The sequence below is a fragment of the Pseudophryne corroboree genome, chromosome 4 (assembly GCF_028390025.1).
Source record: "Pseudophryne corroboree isolate aPseCor3 chromosome 4, aPseCor3.hap2, whole genome shotgun sequence".
NCBI classification, from domain to species: domain Eukaryota; kingdom Metazoa; phylum Chordata; class Amphibia; order Anura; family Myobatrachidae; genus Pseudophryne; species Pseudophryne corroboree.
The window spans coordinates 488,783,265-488,807,006 of NC_086447.1; the positions used below are offsets into that span (position 1 = coordinate 488,783,265).

A 23,742-nucleotide genomic window follows, 5' to 3' on the forward strand; every position below is an offset into this window, starting at 1 on the left:
TCTCCAGAAAAACGATCCGGGAGATTTACTTTCGGCTCCTTAACCCCTGCAGGTGCTGCTGCTGCGGGAGCTCCGCCAGCAGCCTGGGAGGTGTGCATTTTAATGGACAAATCATTAAATTGTCGAGTCAGGACCTGCACCTGATCGACCACCTGTTGCAACGTATTTTGAGGGGTATGCTCCATATTCCCACAAAATTTCAACAGGAGTATTTGGCTGCTGAATATGTTATGCACACCAGTGCCTGCAGGAAAGTACTGGTGTCAGAACTGTTATGCACTCCAGTGCCTGCAGGAATGTACTGGTGTTTGAACTGTTATGCAAAACAAATGGACTCACAGACAGACTGGGGAATATGACATAACGTACACAGAAGGTGATAGGGTAACAAAATACACACAAAGTGAACAGAGAAGCCCAGAGGCTAAGGAACTGGGTATCTCCCTTGTATTAGAAATGCTCTGATGGAAGCGAGGAAGCCTTCTCTATGAGCTCCTGCTGGCCCCGCTCATAAAACTAACATAAAACCCATTTCACGGGTCCCCAAGCACCTCTGTACTGGACCGCCTGCTCCCCTGATCACTAAGCACCAGAGGGGCTCGGTTGCGGAGCCGGGGAGCCCTTACCAGGGCTTCTGCAGGTTGCGGCCTTCCCCTCCTCAAGAAGCCGGGGCCTCGATTTGGGAGTGGAGCCGTCGGTCCGCTGGACCTGATGCGGCGATTCTGCGGACCCCCCCTCACACCTGAGCGGCGCTCCCTGACACCCAAGAGCCCACCCATCAAGCACTGACCCTCATTGGAGACCGGCGACCGGACAATCTGCGGGAGGTGAGAGCCGGGACGAGTGTGACTGGCGGCCGGCGGCCATCTTGTGGTTGGCGCCGCCCGGACTTTGAGCTCTGCTTTGCCGATCTCCGGCCTCTCCGGGCACCTGCCCTCCGATCCCCACCTCACACATCCTTGCAGGACAGATCTCCCCCCCTCACTGGCGGGGATTAACGACCCGGGGACCTCCGGAGGATCCGTGTCTTATTTACAGTCGGCGGCCATCTTGTGACTGGCACAGCTCTTTCCTCACTCCATAGCTAGAAATGGCTGTAACTCTAGCTCCCTCTTGTGGCGACTTTTAGATTAGACAACTCACAGCCACTATAAATATATTTCTATACTTCTGCCTATTCTCATGTCTCCTGTTTAGCGGCCGGAACCTGTGTGACATTTCTCCTCGCCCATGTGCGCTGTTCACGGACTGATGCCTACCGGTCCTGAACTATTACTCGTTGGGATGTAACCTGTTATACTTCCCCCCCTTTTTTTTTTCCCCTCTCCATGTGACCTCATTATAGCTTGCTCCTTGCGTGAGGCGACTCCTACTGTATAAATCGGTCCTCCGTTGCCCGCTTATTTTTATGGAAAAATTTCTCATACCCACCCCGATGTCAATTGCTGACCCCGCCTCTACAACCCGAGGCGATACTGTGTGGAGACACTCATCTGATTCAGATTGCTCTGTCACCCGTTCCAGGTCCTTACAAAAACGCAAGTCTGCTCCGGCCAGTAAGCCACCCAAAATGAAACCTGCGGATATTGCGGCGGTGCTGGGCCCTCTGCTGGATGAAAAGCTGGCGGGCATTAGAGAAGCTATTGACTCTACTCTATCCAAATTAACTCAACACTCTGGCCGCTTAGATGACGTCGAACAGAGGGTATCTACCCTGGAGGATGATTTGCATGCAGCACAGCTCACCATTAATTCACAGCAAAGTGACATTTCGGATCTGACCCAGAAGCTAGATGATTTGGAGAATCGCGGACGCAGAAGTAATCTCCGGGTGGTGGGTATCCCCGAATCGGTCAAAGGCCATGAGTTACTTGACCTTCTTTCTAACTGGATACCGCAACAACTGGCCATGGATCTCAAAGGTGCCCCTCTGGCTATTGAGCGGGCACATAGAATCGGCCCTGAACGTAAAACAAACTCTGGTCGCCCTCGCCCGGTGATCATGAAAATCCTTAATTATGCCGACAAAGCTCGACTCCTAGACCACTACCGGAAGACGGATAGCTTAACCTACAACGGAGATCGGCTCTTGATATTTCAGGATTTTTCCACCATTGTCGCTGCTAAACGCAAGGAGTTTGCCCCGTTGTGCAAGCAACTGTTTAACGCCAAAATTAAATTCTCTCTCCTGTACCCGGCCCGGCTGCGGGTCTTCGAGGACGGCAGGCCGTTGTTCTTCGATGACATAACACTCGCCAAGGCCCACTTCTCGAGTTTACCCACTTGACTGTTGCACTGTTATTATTGCTTGCATGCATGTTTTTCTCTCTTTTTTTTCTCTCCATCTGTAGGTCACATGGAGAGGAATAATTGCGCAGCTCTGTGTATACAATGAGCTGTAAATTTTCTTGTTTTTCTTGTTTGTTTTTTATGTTACTGTTTAATATTGTTGGTTACACCTGCCGGACCTGCCGACCCCGATCCTCCATGGGTCAACCCCTTCCCTCTCGCTGGGACGGGCAGGGGCCCTACTTTACCTCTAGTATATTTTTTCTTGCATTCCCATCCATCGGTATAGGCTGATATAGCTGATCCTGCTCCTACTCCCCCCGCCGCCGCGGAGGATACCCCACTCCTTGCCTTCAATATAGTATCATGGAATGTGGAGGGCCTTAACGCTCCAGTGAAGCGCAAGAAAGTGCTCTCCCACCTCCACCGTTTGACCCCTCACATCACCTTCCTACAGGAAACACATTGGCTGGACGATCCCCGTAACACTCTACGTGCCCCCTGGATCGGGGATTGTATCTCGGCCCCTTATTCTAATAAGACCAGGGGAGTTGCCATCCTTTTTCACAAGTCCCTACAATATTCGATACGCAGAAGGTTTCTCGATCCTAATGGGAGATTTATTTTGCTAGATGTGATTATTGATAATGTCTTGTATACTCTCCTTAATCTATATGCCCCAAACGTCTCTCAACAAGATTTTTTTGCAGTTGTCCTACAGAAACTTTCCTCTTGGGGGAGCTCTAATCTAATCCTAGGAGGAGATTTCAACACGGTCATCGATCCGTCCATGGACAGGTCTGGGGTGAGTACTTCATCCTCCAAATCCGGCTGTGATCTTCTTTCCTCCCTCTGTTCACAACTTGCTCTCTCCGACCCTTGGCGTATCCATCACCCTCTTCTTCGTGATTACTCTTTCTACTCTCACCCCCACTCTACGCACTCCCGTATTGATTATATTTTCTTATCCCGACACCTCTTCCCTAAAGTCACTCACACATCGATTAAAAATATTATTATCTCAGACCATGCCCCTATTATGATTTCTCTTAAGCTCGCGTTGCCCCAATGTTTTTCCAAATGCTGGCGATTCCCTGCTTATCTTACTCACTCTGAGGATTTTCTCCTACACCTTAGACACACTTGGCACACCTACGTTGCTGATAATTTGGCCCAGGCGGAGGATGTCTCACTGTTCTGGAGCGCCTCTAAAGCTGTTATCCGGGGCCACATTATCTCATACGTAAATTCTAAACGCAAAATATTTAACTCCCGCCTCCATGAACTGAGCTCCCTTCTCACCCCAACTTATAGAGCATATAAGCGTTCCGACACTCCCGCACATAAAGAGGCATACCTGACTGCTAAACAAGTATATGATACCTTCCTAACAGAGCAGGCCCAGACACGATATGATTACCAGCGGAACAAATTTTTTAGATGGGGTAATAAATCGGGCAGACTCTTGGCAAACCTCGCTCGGGGACCCCGCACGCGCACATGGGTTGAGGTGGTTAAATCTTCAGACACTATTATATCAGATCCGACAGCCATTTGCGCCGAATTTATGCAGTTTTACAAATCCCTATATACAGCAGAGCCAGATAACGTGGAGACAGGTGAATCCTTTTTGCATGACGCTCAGCTTCCTGTCCTCTCTCGAGATGACAGGGACCTTCTCGAGATGTCTATAACTGAGGAAGAGATACTCACAACTATCAAATCTTTACCAAACGGCAAGAGCCCAGGCCCTGATGGCTTTGGGGCTGAATACTATAAACTACTTAATGCTGAACTCACACCCACTCTAGCCAAATTATATAATCATATCTTTACCTCCGGAACTATACCCTTATACTTCAATGAGGCACGGATAATCGTAATACCCAAGCCGGGTAAAGATCCCTCCCTCGTGGGTTCCTATCGCCCTATCTCACTTCTTAACCAAGACTTCAAATTGCTTACCAAACTAATGGCCAACCGTCTACAGTCTTGTCTGCCTCATCTCATTTCCCCGGCCCAGTTAGGCTTTATTAAAGGCAGACAATCTGTACAAGGTATTAGATCGGCGATAGCTGCTATTTCCCACACCCGCCTTCATAATTTGGAAGACAATATTCTTATTAATCTAGACGCCGAAAAGGCCTTCGATAAAATCGCTTGGCCACACCTTTTTAGAGTGCTCTCCCATCAGCAATTTGGCACTAATTTCTGTAGTCTAATACGTACCCTCTGCACTGCTCCGATGGCCCAGGTGGTAGTTAATAATATGGCCTCCTCTTCCTTTTTTCTTGAGAGAGGCACCAGACAAGGATGCCCTCTCTCCCCTTTGCTTTTTAATTTGGCCCTGGAACCTTTTATTCGTTATATCCAACTGCTACCTGGGTTTAGAGGCATTGTTGTTGGGGATCGCGAACTCAAAGTTATAGCCTTCGCAGATGACCTACTTATATGTACCTCTGACCCTAAACGCTCCCTTCCTGTATTGGTAGAGGCAATTGACAGATTTTCGTCTTTTGCTGGCTTCTCCATTAACTTTGCCAAGTCTGAAGCCCTGGCCATATTTGGCCAGGCGAGACTGGGTTGGATTAGACCCTTCCCGTTTAGATGGGCCCCCTCGCATATCACCTTTTTAGGAGTGGCTCTACCACAACATCTCTCCACCCTCTATGCACGTAATATAACCCCGATCATACATAAAATCCAGACTGAACTTAGCCTATGGCAAAACCTTCCCCTTAATATGTTAGGGAGATGCAACCTGTTTAAAATGGCAAGCTTCCCGAAACTCCTGTATATCCTCCAAATGACTCCCATTCTTCTCACTAACTCCGACTTTTCTTTACTTAATACCTTGCTTTCCAAGTTTATATGGAACCGTAAGCGCCCCAGAATAAGTCTAAAAAAAATGTCGCAATCGGTGCGTCAAGGGGGTGTAAACCTACCAAACATTAAACAATACAATCTAGCGTGCTTACTACGTTTCGCTATGGATTGGCTCAGTGGCAACGATGTATTCACAGATACCAAGTTAGAATCTCAGCTTTGTGCTCCTCTCTCTCTTGCTTACCTCCTACATGACAAAGCAAAACTTATCCTGCACCAGACTAAATATAATTAATTGACTAAATACTGATAACCAACTAAACAAAAAAAGATTTAGGCCCCCATGGGCAACTATTCTAACGTTGGAGGTGCTCCTAGGAATAATGTACCAAATACACATAAATTTGGTGGATGTAGAAGAACCCACATCTCACCAAAAGAAAGAAATTCCTTTGTTAGGAGCACTCTTTTAAATAATATATATGAATTTATGAAAAATGTGTTCTTATTAAAACTTAACTTTTATTACTCCTTACTTGACTAAAAATTATAAAGGGGGTATGCTATAATTAATAAATCCCCTTTTAAACAGTGGTAAAAATCTGTGAATAAGAGCAATTACAATCGTTTATTGTATAATGATGTAATTGTCCAAAAATTAAAGAATACAGTGATAGTTATCTATCAGACTAATCAGGTAAGCAGCAGTAGTGATATTTTTGACTCTCATATGCTCAGAAAATTCAATACCTCTTGGGTATTTAATATCACATTAGAAATTTTTCAGACCAGTTGTATGTGTCTGGATTTGATCAAGCGGTATAAATAATACTAGAAAACTTCTTTGGATCAGCTTCTCCCCACAATTCAATCAACTTGTATATAAAAAAAAAACTAATACTTTCTCATAGAGAAAAGCAGTAATGCTATCCATAACTGTGTGGTGAATAAAGAGTACAAAGTTGCAATCTGACTTCTTTAAACAAGAACCTGACATATATTGTATCACAATTGTATGGAACAGGTGTTGGTGCATAAATGAGTATCTATTATTAAAGCCAGATTCTAGTCACAGTTTGATCAGCACATAATCACATTGAAAGGGAGGGTTATACATCACAAATCCTGTACTCCTTAATGATTGTCCATATTCTGGAGACTCATGACTACATATAGACAAAAATTGTATTGTAATATAACAAAAAAAGGGGGGGGGAAAGGGAAAAGGAAAGGGAAAAAAACAAAGTGTGGACACTCTAGTCAACTGATCCCATCTGCTGTCTGACCTCATCCAAGAGCGGAGGAAAGATGAGAGTGGGACCGTCGACTGTGCCGTGGAGATGAGAAAGAGAGGCACATTGGCTGAAGACCCCGTCGTGGTGTTAGATGGGCCCTGATGCTAGCAAGCCTTGCAGGGTCCAAATGCGCCACTTGGGCCAGAGCCAGAGGCCGAAAATGAAAAGGGAAGTATTACAGAATAAAGGTTACATTTCTGCTCTCAGCTTAATGAAAGAATGAAATCAATAAAACTTTTGTTTTTTAGAGCAGAGTTTAAATTTTAACTGCAATTACCCACATCTGAATTGCTCCTCAATTAATAAAGGCTAGTTTCATTATATAACCTTATGAGCACTGGCTAATTAATACAAATATTGGTGTGTCCACCTTTGTTGCACCTTGCTCATTGCCATATCTTTCAAAGAGACATGTACCTATTGGGAGAAATAGAAAATGTGTTTAAAAATACCTAGCAGGTAAGAGCTGAAGAAAAAAGGGATAGTAGGCACTCCAGTTCACTGATCCCATCTGCTGTCTGACCTCATCAGGAGAGCGGAGGACAGATGAGAGTAGGATCGTGGGCTGTGCTGTGAAAGAAGAAAAACCGGATGGCACTTGAGAAGCCGTATGTGGTGTTAGGCGGACCCTGATGCTAATTAGCCTTGCAGGGTCCGGATGCGCCACCGGAGACCAAATGTCCGTCCGTGAAATAAAAGAGGGGGAGGAGAAAGGGTATGGGGAGTACCGGATTGTTGTATCTGGAGTGCAGATCGCTATACGTCACAGCTCTGGCAGCGGTCCGTTAATCCAAGCCGCTCGATCGTTTTGAGCTGCTACTGCTGATCACGTCTCCCCCGCTGCTAGCCGCGGTTAGTTGATCCAAGCCGCTCGATTGCTAGAAACTGCTGCTGCTGATCACGGCTCCCCCTGCAGTGAGGAGACCGTGCACTGGGCCGTAATTAGGACGTACGTTTCACCACCTGGGCATGCTCACCTAGCAGCCTGGTGAGCAAGCCCAGGTGGTGAAACGTACGTCCTAATTACGGCCCAGTGCACGGTCTCCTCACTGCAGGGGGAGCCGTGATCAGCAGCAGCAGTTTCTAGCAATCGAGCGGCTTGGATCAACTAACCGCGGCTAGCAGCGGGGGAGACGTGATCAGCAGTAGCAGCTCAAAACGATCGAGCGGCTTGGATTAACGGACCGCTGCCAGAGCTGTGACGTATAGCGATCTGCACTCCAGATACAACAATCCGGTACTCCCCATACCCTTTCTCCTCCCCCTCTTTTATTTCACGGATGGACATTTGGTCTCCGGTGGCGCATCCGGACCCTGCAAGGCTAATTAGCATCAGGGTCCGCCTAACACCACATACGGCTTCTCAAGTGCCACCCGGTTTTTCTTCTTTCACGGCACAGCCCACGATCCTACTCTCATCTGTCCTCCGCTCTCCTGATGAGGTCAGACAGCAGATGGGATCAGTGAACTGGAGTGCCTACTATCCCTTTTTTCTTCAGCTCTTACCTGCTAGGTATTTTTAAACACATTTTCTATTTCTCCCAATAGGTACATGTCTCTTTGAAAGATATGGCAATAAGCAAGGTGCAACAAAGGTGGACACACCAATATTTGTATTAATTAGCCAGTGCTCATAAGGTTATATAATGAAACTAGCCTTTATTAATTGAGGAGCAATTCAGATGTGGGTAATTGCAGTTAAAATTTAAACTCTGCTCTAAAAAACAAAAGTTTTATTGATTTCATTCTTTCATTAAGCTGAGAGCAGAAATGTAACCTTTATTCTGTAATACTTCCCTTTTCATTTTCGGCCTCTGGCTCTGGCCCAAGTGGCGCATTTGGACCCTGCAAGGCTTGCTAGCATCAGGGCCCATCTAACACCACGACGGGGTCTTCAGCCAATGTGCCTCTCTTTCTCATCTCCACGGCACAGTCGACGGTCCCACTCTCATCTTTCCTCCGCTCTTGGATGAGGTCAGACAGCAGATGGGATCAGTTGACTAGAGTGTCCACACTTTGTTTTTTTCCCTTTCCTTTTCCCTTTCCCCCCCCTTTTTTTGTTATATTACAAAACAATTTTTGTCTATATGTAGTCATGAGTCTCCAGAATATGGACAATCATTAAGGAGTACAGGATTTGTGATGTATAACCCTCCCTTTCAATGTGATTATGTGCTGATCAAACTGTGATTAGAATCTGGCTTTAATAATAGATACTCATTTATGCACCAACACCTGTTCCATACAATTGTGATACAATATATGTCAGGTTCTTGTTTAAAGAAGTCAGATTGCAACTTTGTACTCTTTATTCACCACACAGTTATGGATAGCATTACTGCTTTTCTCTATGAGAAAGTATTAGTTTTTTTTTTTATATACAAGTTGATTGAATTGTGGGGAGAAGCTGATCCAAAGAAGTTTTCTAGTATTATTTATACCGCTTGATCAAATCCAGACACATACAACTGGTCTGAAAAATTTCTAATGTGATATTAAATACCCAAGAGGTATTGAATTTTCTGAGCATATGAGAGTCAAAAATATCACTACTGCTGCTTACCTGATTAGTCTGATAGATAACTATCACTGTATTCTTTAATTTTTGGACAATTACATCATTATACAATAAACGATTGTAATTGCTCTTATTCACAGATTTTTACCTCCTACATGCCCGGCCCTCTCAAATAAAATCTTCCCAATTTGATAACCCGCTATTGTCTTCCACTATTAAGGCGTGGAAAATGGCTAGGAAAGCTCTTGGTCTCAAATATTATTACTCAGTATCTCTACCTTTGCTTGGAAACCTGGAGTTCCAGAATGGTACTGCCTCTTTGCCTTTTAGTGCTTGGTGCTCCTCTGGTTTAAAGACTCTACGTAATCTGATGACACCTACTCATACTCCTTTGCCATTCCAGGAGGCTATTGAGAAATATGCAATTTCACCCCTGCATGGATTTTACTACTCCCAGGCTATACATTATCTTACATCCGTTCTCCCTCACCTCACGGGAAAAGACTTTGTTAACCCCTTAGACTCCCTTTTACGCTCCAACACATACTCCATATCTTCTATCTATGCGCGTATCCGCACTGAACTGGACCCCCACACTGATTTACCTGATCTAGCTAAATGGATCTCCCAAGTTCCTACACTCACAGTAGACACCCTATTAGATACTTTTTTTATGACCCTTAAACTAATACCGGCTAGTATATATCAGGAAATGGCCTATAAACTGCTACACAGGGCATATATTTCGCCTAAACAAGGTTTTCTAATGGGTATATCAGATAGGGCCGGATGTAATAAATGCTCAACGGTAGAAGCTGACCTTTTCCATTGTCTCTGGGCCTGCCCTGTCATTCAAAAATTCTGGCATACCTTACACCATTATGGCACCTCAACGCTAGGCATCCCCTTTCAATGCACTGCTCCCTGGGCCCTCTTTGGTCATCTGTCGGACCAACCTGGAATTCCACGCACTGATAAAAAATTGATAGTGTTACTTTCAGCAGTGGGGAAAAAAGCTATATTGCAACAGTGGATCCATCCTGCCTCTCCTACTCTCCCTATGGCTACTTCTAGGTTACTCTTCTTATTTAATATGGACTGGCTGGAGGCCTCTATCCACAAGGAAACCCTGACTCCTGCACTCTTTAAGTGCTGGGATAAATACATTTGTACCCTCCCTCCCCACACTAAACTAGCAATACATAAATGTTTCCAATCTAACTTTTGGTACTCTCTCCGACAACTTGATAGTCAAATTTCTCTAACTGACTGAGCTTCCTATCTTCCCCTCTCCCTCTTTTTCATCCGTACTTCCCTCTCCACACACTTCCTCTTTTCTTTCCCCTCTCTTCTTATTTCTGCTGTTTCTTCCCTGGCGGATTGGATGGACACTTCTATGGACGGATCGGTGGCCTGTGGCTCTTGGTAGGTGTTTTTGCTTATTTTTTGTTCTAATGTTTTTGTGATGTTCTTTTTTTACCTCTTCTTTTTCTTAATTTGAACTGCCGGAATTGAGTGTCAGTTTTTAATCAGTCATATTCAGTCCCATTCTCAATATATTATAGCCTGACCGCCGCTCTTCTGGTGGTTTACAATTTGTTCTTGTTTATTGTTTTAGAAAATTGGAAAATTTCCTCCACCTACTCATATATGCTGTGTACTTTTACCTTTCTTATCTGCTTACTTTGATGTCGATATGTCTGATATGTATGCGGTTTTTTTTTTCCCCCTTATTTCTGTACCATGTTTTGGAGGTATTTAATAAACATATTTGGAAAAAAAGAAATGATCTGATGGGAAAAGCAAGATGTTGTGTTTTAATACGTAGAGAACCCGAAATGCTGTTGCTAAGGGCAACAGCAAAACCCTAAAAGGTTACCAACGGGTGTGGCAGTAAACTCCTTGGTCAGAGATGGAATGATAGACACAAGGAGAGTCTCCACAATCCTAATTCTCACTTGCAGTGCACAGGTTCAGCTTACTGCCACTAAACTGACCCCTGACACCTAGCACAGTGAGACAGGATTAGACAGGCAAGTCTTAGAATACAGCCGCAAACTTGCTAAGTTCACAGAGTAGTAACAGAACCCCAGCAAGCTAAACGACTGACTCCAGTCTTACTGCTAGGTCTGGATTGGCAGAGTGTAATACCAAATCCCCAGGCCTATTTGCAGTAAGCAACAAACAAATACAAAGCTACACAGTACTGGCTAACTTTCAGGAACTGACTAACCAACAAAGATTCAGCAGCATCTGCTTACCCTGAGAAGAGGCCTTATAAAGCAGGTGCTGTCCACGCCCCACTCAGACCTCACAGACTGTGAGCACAAAAACCAGCACCGGATCCCCTGCCGTGCACAGAGCCTATAACCACTGCACAGCAAAAGACCCGAACCGGAGTATCAGCTGCGCTCAGGTTACTCCGCTAGCACTTGTCTCCCGGTTGCCATGACGACGTGGCAGCACAGGGCAGGAGACCCTAACACAGAATCTTGCAACTGGCGATATAAACAATCATATAAAAGTCAAGCGTGTAGACAATGCTGAAAAGATGATTGACACAGTTCTGAATACAACTAGGAGAGTCCAGGTTAACACCGTCACAAGTATGAAAACATACCAGGACTTCCAGATAACAAGGCAATGCTGGAGCAGAATACAGACAGGCACTGAAGTTATAATAACGAAGATGATCAGATGCTCTTACACTTTAGCAGAGTTGCAGGGAGCCAAATACCAGAATCTCTAAACAGACAGACGATGTCCTGGAACTGGTAGTTTGTTGCAAGGGCTATATAATCAGAATTTAGTGGACTCAGGAGAAGCAGGAGGCACAGACTAAAGGGCCCTACACATTGGCTGATCGGCCGCCGAGCTGCCCGACGGCGGATACGGCCGACGGGCGACCCAGCGGTGGGGGGGGGGCAGTGACGGGGGGAGTGAAGTTTCTTCACTCCCCCCGTCACACCACTCCATAGAACTGCAGGCAAATATGGACGAGATCGTCCATATTGGCCTGCATGCACAGCAGACGGGGCACCAGCGATGAACGAGCGCGGGGCCGAGCATCGTTCATCGCTGGTGCTCCCACACTGCACAATATGAACGGTATCTCGTTCATTAATGAACAAGATCGTTCATATCGTGCAGTGATGTCGGCCAGTGTGTAGGGCCTATTAGTCTTGCACAGGGAAACCACAGCATTGCAGTCACGGAGGTAGACTTAATGAACTGGCATAGGAGTGCTTGTGAGCAGAGGATAAATAGCAGCTTCCCAGGTGCACACCACAGCTGCACATAACCAGGTAATCAACCCTGCAAGGTCACAGAGTGGAAACTGCTAGACAGACCAGGAGGCAGAGAGAGTGACACCTAGAGGCAGAAAGGAGATATGGCAGGGATCATGACAAGCAGTCCTTGATATATTTTCTGTAAAAGTTGGCAAAGCCAAGAAATCATTGGATCCCTTTTAGAGTGGTAGGAGGAGTCCAATCACGAATCGCTTGGACCTTGGTTGAATCCATCTGTAGCTCCTGTCCGGAGATGACATAACCGAGAAAGGAGATGGAGGGTACCTCAAAGGTGCAATTTTCTAACTTGCAAAAAAGATGATTCTTCTTAAGTCGGTTTAAGACCTCTTTGACTTGGTCACGATGGACCTTCAAATCTTTAGAAAAAATTAGAATATCGTCCAAGTATACCACTAGACAACTGTAAAGAAGATCTCGGAATATCTCGTTCACAAAGTTCTGGAAGACCGCTGGAGCATTGCAGAGACAGAAGGGCATCACTAGATACTCATAATGCCTGTCCCGGGTGTTAAAAGTGGTTTTCCATTTGTCTCCAGAACGAATACATATCAGGTTACAAGTCCCTCGAAGGTCCAACTTAGTGAAAATGGTGGCCCCTTTCACTTAATCGAATAACTCAGGAATAAGAGGCAGAGGATATCTGTTCTACACAGTGATCTCATTCAAACCCCGGTAGTCTATGCATGGCCACAAACCCCCGTCCTTTTTCATGAAAAAAAAAACCCTGCCCCGGCCGGGGAGGAAGAGGGGCGAATAAAACCCTTACTGAGATTTTCCGAAATGTAGTCTGACATGGCCTGGGTCTCTGGAAGGGATAAAGGGTATATTCGACCTGTTGGAGGAGTCTTGCCAGGTATCAAATCAATGGGACAGTCCCAACTACGATGAGGAGGCAAAGTGTCAGCTCCCTGTTTGCTAAAGACATCTTGAAAGTCCTGATAGACTACCAAAAGTTCAGAAGGATTCAAATTGCAAAGAGGTTTCACAGACGCCAAGCACTCATGGAAGCAAGATTCACCCCAAGCGAGCACATCCATAGTCTGCCAATCGATGCAGGGATTATGTCTTTGTAGCCAAGGGAATCTGAGAATTAATTTTTGAGAGGCTTTAGGAATTACTAGGAAAGAGATGTTTTCTGAATGAAGAGCTCCAATCTTTAATTTGAGAGTAACAGTGCGGTGAGTAATGGTTCCTTCGGGGATGTAACTTCCATCAACTGCAGTGATTGAAATAGGACGATCCAACTTCACCATCTGAAATCCGGTTCGCTTGACTAGTGTCAAGGTGATAAAACTTTCAGCTGCTCCAGAGTCGAATAGTGCAGAAACAAAAAGAGAAGAGGAGGAGAGCTCTAGACAAATGGTAAGCACAGATTCTTTCCTGAACGGTAATTCCGAGGAGACTCCTAACTTAACCTCTCCAGCGTAAGTTAGGAGGAGTTTCCTGGCCGATGACTGCAGGACTTAAAGTGATCAGCTGCTCCGCAATACATACAGAGGTTTCCTCATCTCTGCCTCTGTCGTTCATCAGTGAGATGGGACCAGTTAACCTGCATGGGTTCCTCTGTGGATGGAGAAGATGGTCTAGGAAGAGGAGCAACCCGAGGTCTCGGACGGTCCGACTTTGATCTTTACAAGCAACGCTCTCTATACCTCAGATCCAACTAGTTTCATAGATTAGTTTGTCCAATTTGTCTGGAATGTCTAGGGTTGCTAGATCATCCTTAATCTTGTCTGAAAGACCATTCCAGAAAGCTGCTATGAGAGCCTCTTCGTTCCAGCCAAGTTCGGAAGAGCGGGTATAAAACTGGATAACGTATTGACTGACAGTTCGAGTTCCCTGTCGTAAACGTAGAATCTCCAAAGAAGCTGAAGAAGTCCTGCCCGGTTCGTCGAAAAGCTTTTGAAAGTTCATACAAATTCAGAGTAATTTGAAAGAATTGGATCCGCTCTCTCCGACAGAGGAGATGCCCATTCCAACGCCTCATCGGTCAGCAGAGAAATAATATAAGCTATCCTGGTCTGGGCGGTTGGGAAATTCACGGACTGTAACTCAAACTGAATCTCACATTGGTTGAGGAATCCGCGGCATTGCTTTGGAGTACTGTTAAACTTACTAGGTGAAGGTAATTGCAACCATGGAAGTGGAACTGGCACAGGAGCTGTTAGAACTGGAGTGGCAGGAACGGAAGCTGGCACTTGAGGTACGGGTATGACTGCATGGAGAGAGTCGAGACGGGCTGACATACTTTGCATAAACTGCACGATTTGAGTTTGCGTAGCTTCCTGTTTATTTACATGTGACAGGATGTCTGAGGCTGCGTCACCCCCAGAAGCCTGATCACTCGTCGGATCCATGGGGCCAGTGCTTACTGTCACCCTTGGCTTGAGTTGGGGATCTGACGACTGATAATTGACTGAGGGAGCAGCTATCGGCAAAGGAAGGAAACGAGGTGACTGAATGTAGTTCTTACTCATGGATTTAAGACTTAGGCCTGAAGATGAGTTAATCGCAGCAGCAAATATGTTAGCAGTTGGGCAAAACCATGTGCACTGCAGGGGGGTGGGGGGAGGAGATATAACATGTGCAGAGAGAGTTAGATTTGGGTGGGGTGTGTTCAAACTGAAGTCTAAATTGCAGTGTAAAAATAAAGCAGCCAGTATTTACCCTGCACAGAAACAAAATAACCCACCCAAATCTAACTCTATCTCTGCACATGTTATATCTGCCCCCCCTACAGTGCACATGGTTTTGCACAACTGCTAACAAATTTGCTGCTGCGAACAACTCTGAATTACCCCCATTAAACAAGAACGATAACTGAAGAACGATTAATTCAGCTTTACTGAGACCTCAATCATACACAACGACTAGGAGGTAAGTCGGAGTGAATTCTGAAAGACAAAATGTTCGTGACTTGTAAACGATGCTGAAGAATACTTAAGAAGTGACTTGTGATTTGTAAACAATGCTGAAGAACTCTAAATGAAGACATGACTTGTGATTTGTAAACGATGCTGAAGAACACTGAATGAAGAGTTGACTTGTGCTTTGTAAACGATGCTGAAAAATACTGAATGAAGAGACGACTTGAAGAACGATGTTGAAGAGAGGATTGCTGTGAGCACCATCAGCAAACGGAAAACCTCTACCAGGTTAAACAGCAAGAGCAGGTGGACTGGGAGCAAAGGACTGCAATAACAGAACTGACCACCGGGCGGCCACAACAGAACCAGGATACCAGGGGTTAACCTGGGAGCACAGAGCTTGAGCACCTTACAGCAGCAGGTAACTTGAAGCACTGGCACCATGACTAAGCATCAACCCCTTTTTATAAGGGAAGACTGCACCGGATTGGCTGGATGCGAACTGGGAAATTTATTGGCTTGACTTGGTCTCCAACATGGTGGCTCCCTGCACAGAGGACACATGTGGAACCAGCACACAGCCACTACCTCAGGCCTCAGCCTCCCAGATGCCGCACTCCAGCAACAGAACACTCAGAAACAGACACCTCCGACTGCCATGCTCCGCTCCCCAGGACCTGGACTCCGGTCCCAGACACCTGGCAGCCGCACTGTTGGACCTCGTTGCTGCAGCTCCTATCCACCGCAGCCACACCAGCCAGCTAACAGGAAGGCCGCAGGGACCAGAACCAGAGGTAAGACTCCGGATGCTGACAGGCGCATGGTGTCGCCAACGCTCTGCTGATTCCATAGCTGAAGAGTCCCGAATTTCCACTAGCATCAATATAATCACAAAAACTGTGTGTCAGGAGCTTAATGGGTTTCCATGGCTGAGAGTTGCATGCAAGCCTCACATCACCAAGTCCAATGCCAAGCGTCGGATGTAGCGGTGTAAAGCATACCAACACTGGACTTTGGAGCAGGGAAATTGGGTTCTGTGGAGTGATGAATCACACTTCTCTGTTTGGCAGTCAGATGGGCAAGTCTGGGTTTGGCGGATGCCAGGAGAACGTTACCTGCCTGACTGCATTATGCTGACTGTGAAGTTTGGTGGAGGAGGGATAATGGTATGGGGCTGTTTTTTAGGGTTTGGGCTAGGCCTATTTATCTCCAGTGAAGGGCAATCTAAATGATTGACTGTGCCCCAGTGCACAAAGCAAGGACTTCAAAAGACCTGGTTTGATGAGTTTGGTGTAGAAGAACTTGACTGGTCCACACAGTGCCCTGACCTCAACCCATCGAGCACCTTTGGGATAAACTGGAACTTGTCACGCCCGGCGTAAGTTGAGGTTCCGACAACCGAGTTTTGGCTGAAGGGACAGCTACCTGTGAGGAGAGTAAACGAGGTGGCTGAATGTAATTCCTCCTCATGGGGTGGAAGCCAACTAAGTGTTAACGTTGGCCAGAGGGCATAAAGAAAAGGAGGAATTCGTAGGAAGATAACTGTAGTTTTAATGAATAATCAGGCTGTACACGAACATTGGAGAAGTAGAAGAAACTGGAAGAATTAGAGTCTATGGTTAAATGACTTGAAGAGTGAAGCTGAAGAACTCCAGTAAAGAAGAACTGAAGACTGTGTTTTATGATTAAAAGACGAGGCTGAAGTACTTGGACTTTGAAGAAATGAAGACATCTGCGGGAACCGCCGTTAGCACCTGGAGCTGCTCTACTACCTGTGACCCCATGAGTGCTTCCACGAGTGTCAACGGACTTGGACTGCAGCAGCGTTTAGGTAACCGATAGATGAGAGCAACCAGGACCAGGGAACCAGAAGTAACCTGGGAGTACAGAGCTGGAGAACCTTTCACAAGGAGGTAACTTGAAGCACTGGTACTCTCCCTCTGAGCCAGCCCCCTTTTGTAAGGGTAGAACACGCAGGATTGGCTGGACACAGATTGGGATCTTCATTGGTAATACTCTGGTCTCCAACATGGCTGCCCCCGGCACAGGAGACATACTTAGTGTTACGATCCTGATGCTCAGGACAGGGGAGATCTTATGTAGTGAATCCTGAGCACCAAGACGGAATGCTGGGATTGGGAAATGGGAAGGAAATAGCCCCTAGCACCCTACCTCCGTTGTCTTACCCGTGTTATCAATTCACGCCTGAACGACTATGGTTTCTTGGGCCCATGGCAGCCGCGTTTGAAGGGCGGATTAGGTCTGCCCAACTCCGATGCCCCCTCAGGTCTTAAAGAGAGACAAGGCGTGAACTGAGACAGGGTAATAACAAGGGGACCTCTAACTGAAACAACCACGCTAGGGGCTACTAAACTAAACGTATGTGCGGCACGCCGCCAAAGGAAAAAGAACTACAAAGAAACCACTGTCCACTCCCCTACACGGCACCACCGAGTTCCGGGGAGGACAGTGAAAGCGGAAACCTCCGCAAATGCACCAATTCACAGTAAAGTAAACACTAAGCGGCATAGGCCGCAACACGCGGCAGAAGCCGCTACTCATGAAACCGGGCTAGAACCCCAGATGACAAACAGGTTCGCAAGGACTAGAAGGATTCCCAGGACCGGCTTCGGACCTCCAAAGTACCAAAGGGCAGGGAGCAAGATCCACCAAACACGGCTGACAGGAACAGAGTTCTGCAAGGCAGGAACAGCATACAAGAAGCTATCACCGGCGGGGCTGCAGTGTGCTGGCTCACATAAAAAGGCCCTGCTGGCCAATAACAGGAGGGCCAGCAGGACCAGCCCCCAGACCCTAATTACTAGTTGCCGTGCAGCTGCCCTGCTGCACGAGCAACCTAACTAACTATTCTTAGCAATGGGGAACGCGGTCCACCTGTGGCGTCCACGTTGCTATGCACCCGGCGGCCCTGCACGCACGGCGTCCTGCGTTGCCAGGGACCCGGCGGCTATCGTGCGCACGGCGTCCTGGCGTTGCTAGGTGCCGTGTGGGGGACATGGAAGGAGAGAGGCGCGGCGGCCGTGACCGCTGCTCAGTCAGGGCACGGCCGAAGACCGCCGCGCCTAACACTTAGCTGTTAGCACACAGCTTTAGCCAGCTTCTGTCTCTGACACACTATACTGTGTCACCACTAGAGGACCTTACCGCTGCGATCCCCGCCGCAGCGCCCGGCTCTCCAGACCCTCGGCCCCTGGCAGCCACACATCCGACCAGGAGGACCCGCCGCCAGCAGCTCCCTGCCGCCGCAGCCTCACCAACCAGCGGGACGGTAACCCGCAGGAGCACCCGCCGGAGGTAAGGCTCCAGAGCCTGACAGAACTGGAGACTGCAAGCCAGGCCTACTTGTCCAACATCAGTGCCTGACCTCATAAATGCTCTACAGAATGAATGGGTACAAATTCCCACAGAAACACTCCAAAAGCTTCTGGAAAGACTTCCAAGAAGAGTGGAAGCTGTTATAGCTGCAAAAGACGGGCCAACTCTATATTAAAGTATATGTATTTGAATACAATGTCATTACAGTCAATGTTGGTGTAATGGTCAGGTGTCCGAATACTTTTTTCCATATTGGGGGTTATTCGCATCGCATTGCTACTGCAATAACCCTGTTCCCGACGCCAATGCGCAGGTACCATCCTGCACATGCACAACCAGCCAATGTGATCTGATCGCATTGGCTGCGAATGCCTCTGCCTGATTGATTGGTGGGTGGGGGGTGACAAGGGAGAGTTGTGGGGGCGGCGAGGGAAAAATAAGGGCGGGTCACACGCAGCCGCCTTGATGAGAAAAATGCATATGGGGGTCATCCACAGTTGCTGTGACCACAATTAAGTTGAATTGAGGTCTCAACCGCTGGGCAGGCCATTCTGCATGCTGGGCAGCCTTGCTATGCGATGGACGGCCCCCAGCATGCAAAAGAAAGGATTTCAGATTCTGGTTTTCAGCAGAATCTGCAATCCATACTTAATAACCCCCATATTGTATAATGCACACTTGGGTTTATGGAGTGGTTTAAGGACTTTTCTCACCACACCTGGAAGGAACTCGCACTAGGTAGAACGGAGAGGTGCAACGGAGAGGTGCAATGGAGCTGACAACTGAAGTTTGAACTTAGAAGATCTAGATGCCAAACAATTCGGAAAGCCCGCTCAAAGCCCTCCTATAACTACACAGTCAACTTTAGCAGACAGTTATACTGTGCCGTCTGCAACTGAATTTTCAAGACTAAGGGCCTAATTCAGACCTGATCTCTTGCTAGGGTTGTTTTTACAGTCCAGCGTTCGCATAGTCGCCGACCACCGGGGAGTGTATTTTAGCTGAGCAAGTGTGCGATCGCATGTGCAGCCGAGCTGTACAAAAAGAGTTTGTGCAGTTTCTGAGTAGCCCAGGACTTACTCAGCTGCTGCGATCACTTCAGCCTGTCCGGGCCTGCAATTGACGCCAGACACCCGCCCTGCAAACGCTTGGGAACACCTGCATTTTTCCAACCACTCCATGAAACCGGTCAGTTGCCACCCACAAACGCATTCTTCCTGTCAATCTCCTTGCGAACGGCCGTGCGAATGGATTCTTCACACAAACCCATCGCTGAGCGGCGATCCGCTTTGTACCCGTATGACGCGCTGGTGCATACGCAGTTCAGACCTGATCGCAGCCGTACAAAAAATGCTAGCAAACGATCAGGTCTGAATTAGACCCTAAGTTCAGCTTCACTCGTCGCATCAGAGTGCACGCTAGAACATGACGTCAAGGAGTCGCCATCAATGGACACGTCATGGAGGACATTATACGTGGGCATTCCTTGGCGTTTATGGGTGTTCCCTGGCCTCCACTCGATACCCCAACCACTGCACATACTGCAAGATGCTTGTCTTTCTTTTTATGGAGACTTTTTATCTCCAAACAAAAGTAGAACCGCCAGGAGAAATGTTGCACAGACACCGATATGTCCAACCCGGCTGAGTTGTAAGTAGGAGATGCCCCAGCACAGTATGATTTGCCCCCATCAGGTATGGCAGCTGGCCATCCTTTATCTTACACAGTTGTTGTCCAAGCAATAAAGGACACGGGCCTGATTCCGATGTAGTTGGAGTTGAGCCCATCATTGCAAAGTTCAGTTTTTTGGTACTTTGTGCATGCACAGGTCCCATTTTGCAAATGCGCAAACGGGTCCTGCGACACAGGATGTAGTGGTTGCAGAATGTCAGTGTTGCAGGTTGGATCACTACTGCAGCAGAAGGCACCTGCTTGGAATTAACACCTCCTGCTGCATCACCATTCAGCGCTATCAATGCTGCTTCCAAGGAAGCAGCAGTGATAGCAAGTCCAACCACATCTGAATTAGGCCCACCGGGCCTGATTCTGAGTCAGATGCAACAGCAATGTCAGACGCAGTTGAGCAATGTTTTTTGTCTGCACATGCATCTGAGTAGCATCACGCATGTGCCCCAAGTTTGTACAGAGTTGCACTTCAGATTTGGACACACAGTAGTAGAAATATGAGGGGGGGGGGGGGTTCTAAATGGTGACTGGGAGGTAATGGTGGTGGCAAAAAAGTCACACAGAGATGTTGTATCTTATGGGAGTGTCAGGGGCATGTTGTGGAAGTGTTGTTAGCACAAGAATGCTGCCATAGGGCTGGCGCAAGTTTTGATGGTGCGACGGATGGTGTGTTTAAAGATGCAGCAATGTAAAGGCGCACCAATCGTTATTTCAACGTCTGCGTCCTTGCACATTCGGCTGCATGGGTCACCCCGAGGGAAGGCCTTTGTAGTGGCATTAGCATAAAGACACAGATGCTACTACAGCAAAAGTCTCAGAATCAGCTCCACTATTTCACTGCTGCTACAAGAACGAGCAGTTACTTTCAGAGAGATAAAGGCCTTGGAGATAGATAAAGTAACAACCAATCAGCTACGGTCATTTTTTAAACGCAACCTGCAACATTGCAGTTAGCAACTGATTTATCTCTCTCCAATGCTTAGTAAATAGACCCCTAAGAAGAGTCACTTGCAGCAACTGTCACAGAGGATGACCGTTACAAAGTTGACACTGGGAGAATCTTTAATGGGTGTTTCTGACCTGAAAAGCCACACTGCTCGTTTACAGAAATCTCACCACCATTTATCACATAATATTAAGGATTTAGGTAATCCCACCACCTGCGGGTGGTGGGATTACCAGAATTCTTAAAGGGCCCTGCACTATATCACATTTTAGATCTTCCCTGCCCAACTTGTTGGAGCATAGGGAAAGCTGCTCAGATCTAGTTGTGGAATATGCACATTGCATTGGTCCTATGTAAGATGTCCCTGCGTGAATTCCTTTCATGGTGATAACCTGCGGTCTGAATTATGTACATTAGGAGACCATCTGAATTTCATCTCGGAGACATCATAATCTATTTTGGAATAGCAATGAACTTTACATCAGCAGTGGCTGCGTTTCTATAAAAAAAAAAAAAAAACACAACAAGATTCGACTTAGATAGTCCAGTCACCCACTTTATCTTCTTATAAGGAGAACTGTTTTCCTCGGACCACTCTACTATTTATCTCCTGACGGCTGCATTTGGCTTCACTTTACCAGGTTTTTGTTCTCCCATATTTTTATTATTCTCTCCCATGATTATGTGTGCTATGTTTATATGGCTGTTTACGTAATTTGGTTATATAGCTTCTAAGCCATAGTTTGAGGTTTTTCACTTAAATTCAAAGAGCTACCTTGTCCTGCTAGAATCCACTGTTAGACTCTCTCTTTTAGGTTAATACTTTTATTAAGTATTTTTTAAGTTTTCCATTATGCTTTATTGCAGCATTTTCCTGTTTTCTATCTATGCTGTTTATCATCCGCCCCAACCCTTGTATTAATTTTTTTTTTTTTCAATATATTTCTGATGACAAGTGTTTGGAATTATACAATTTGTACTTTTGCACCTTGCTCCCACGTTATACCACATTATTTGTGTGACTTATGGTTAACTTTGCTGTTCAGTTTTGCCTATATCTTACATTGATGTCATGACCTTTCTAAAGATAGGCTTCTGGGATTGCTGTGAAGCAATATTGGAGCAGATACTGAACCAGGAGCCAGGGTAACTGATCCCCAGACAGAGATGTTGTAATGGCAGGGCCACCATTGGGAGGGATAGACTGCCAGGACTGGGGTCATGGGCCCGGACAGAGTGGGGGGAAGCCAGGGCTGGCTTCTACTCCCGATATACCTGCAAAGCTGCATAACAAAAGTGGGCCAATGGGCAATGAGGACTTCTTAAAAACAAGTCTTCCCTGCGCTTTGGCCCTCTGTGAATTGTTTCTGCTGCAATACACTTATACTGTATGTGGACATAGGGCTGGAATGCCACGGGCAGCAGAATACTGCGCCCTAGAGCTCTAAATGAGCAAAGATTTTAATGCAGAGTTGAGGACAGAAAAACCAGCCAAAGAAGGTAAGCCAAAGAAGGGGGAGAGCCTTGTTATTTCATCAGTCCCAGGACCCCCAAATTCTGATGGCACCCCTGTGCACTGGCAATGTGTTGTCATCAGTTTCCGGTTTAAATAGGGTACCCTGAGTGCTGATAGGCGGAGTGAGACATGTGACCAGAGTGCTGTGAGCTGGTTCAACAGAATAATCATGTGATACACTTCAAGATGACAGCGCCCATGATGCAGAACAGTAAAAACTGCCAGGAGTGGAACAGCAGCCACAAGCACAGATACTGTAAGTGACTACAGGTCTCATTGATGCAGCCGGTGGCCAGTGGGGTAAGATAGCATTAAGGCGACACCAATGGACATGGTAACAGGGACCTGGACCCAGATGTGTGACCAAAGATAAATTTGAATATGCACTTTTTTCAGGTTTCTTCAGGTGAGACATTTTGTTTCCACACCTCTATTGGCTATGGGCTCTCCAACGACCCTGATCACTTGCTAAAGCTGTTGTCCTTTTTGGCTAATAATGTTTATAGAACCAAGTATCTGTAGTGCCCTAATTAAACCTAAATGGTGAAAGTGTGGGATCAGACTGTACAATGTAGTCCGCTGATGTTCCCATTTTTTCTGCTTCTGAGAATCTACTGCTTCATTTTGAGTCTACAATGAAACATCTGCACACTGCAGCACTGCAAGACAAGCATATTATTACTATAAATAGAACCTATATTTTGCAGACAGTGGAACTGCATAGTCCCATGAAAAACTAGAAAATGTCTTCTATGTAATTATTCGAATGCCTCCTTATTCTATTATTTCTGCAAGTACAGCAAAATTCGCACATTTATAAATAAAATATTGCATTTTGGTAATTCCCTATTTTCACTACATCTTCAACAAGACTTGCTTTCCATGTTGTATGCTAATTTTGAGAATTGAACCTTGTTCTCAATGTAAGATTGTTACCCCTTTGCCCCTTTATTATAGTTATTATAGTGAAAAAAGTTATATTAATAAATTGGACAGTTTGCTATTGTTGTATTTTGATAGCCTGCAGAGTCGCTTGCCTATCGAAAAGGAGTCACTTGCTTTTACAAGAAGTATGGTCTGTATATTGATTCATCAGATGAACCCACTCAAACGCTCATATTGTAACTTTTTTAAGCCACTGAACGGTTCATC

At 46.3% G+C, this 23,742-nt stretch overlaps 1 protein-coding gene across 5 annotated transcripts in view; it reads right to left on the reverse strand.

Moving 5' to 3' along the window:
* The window catches only part of AK9 (adenylate kinase 9), a 406,441-nt gene that overhangs the window by 36,999 nt on the left and 345,700 nt on the right, over positions 1 to 23,742 (reverse strand). The gene's annotated exons all lie outside the window — the stretch shown is intronic.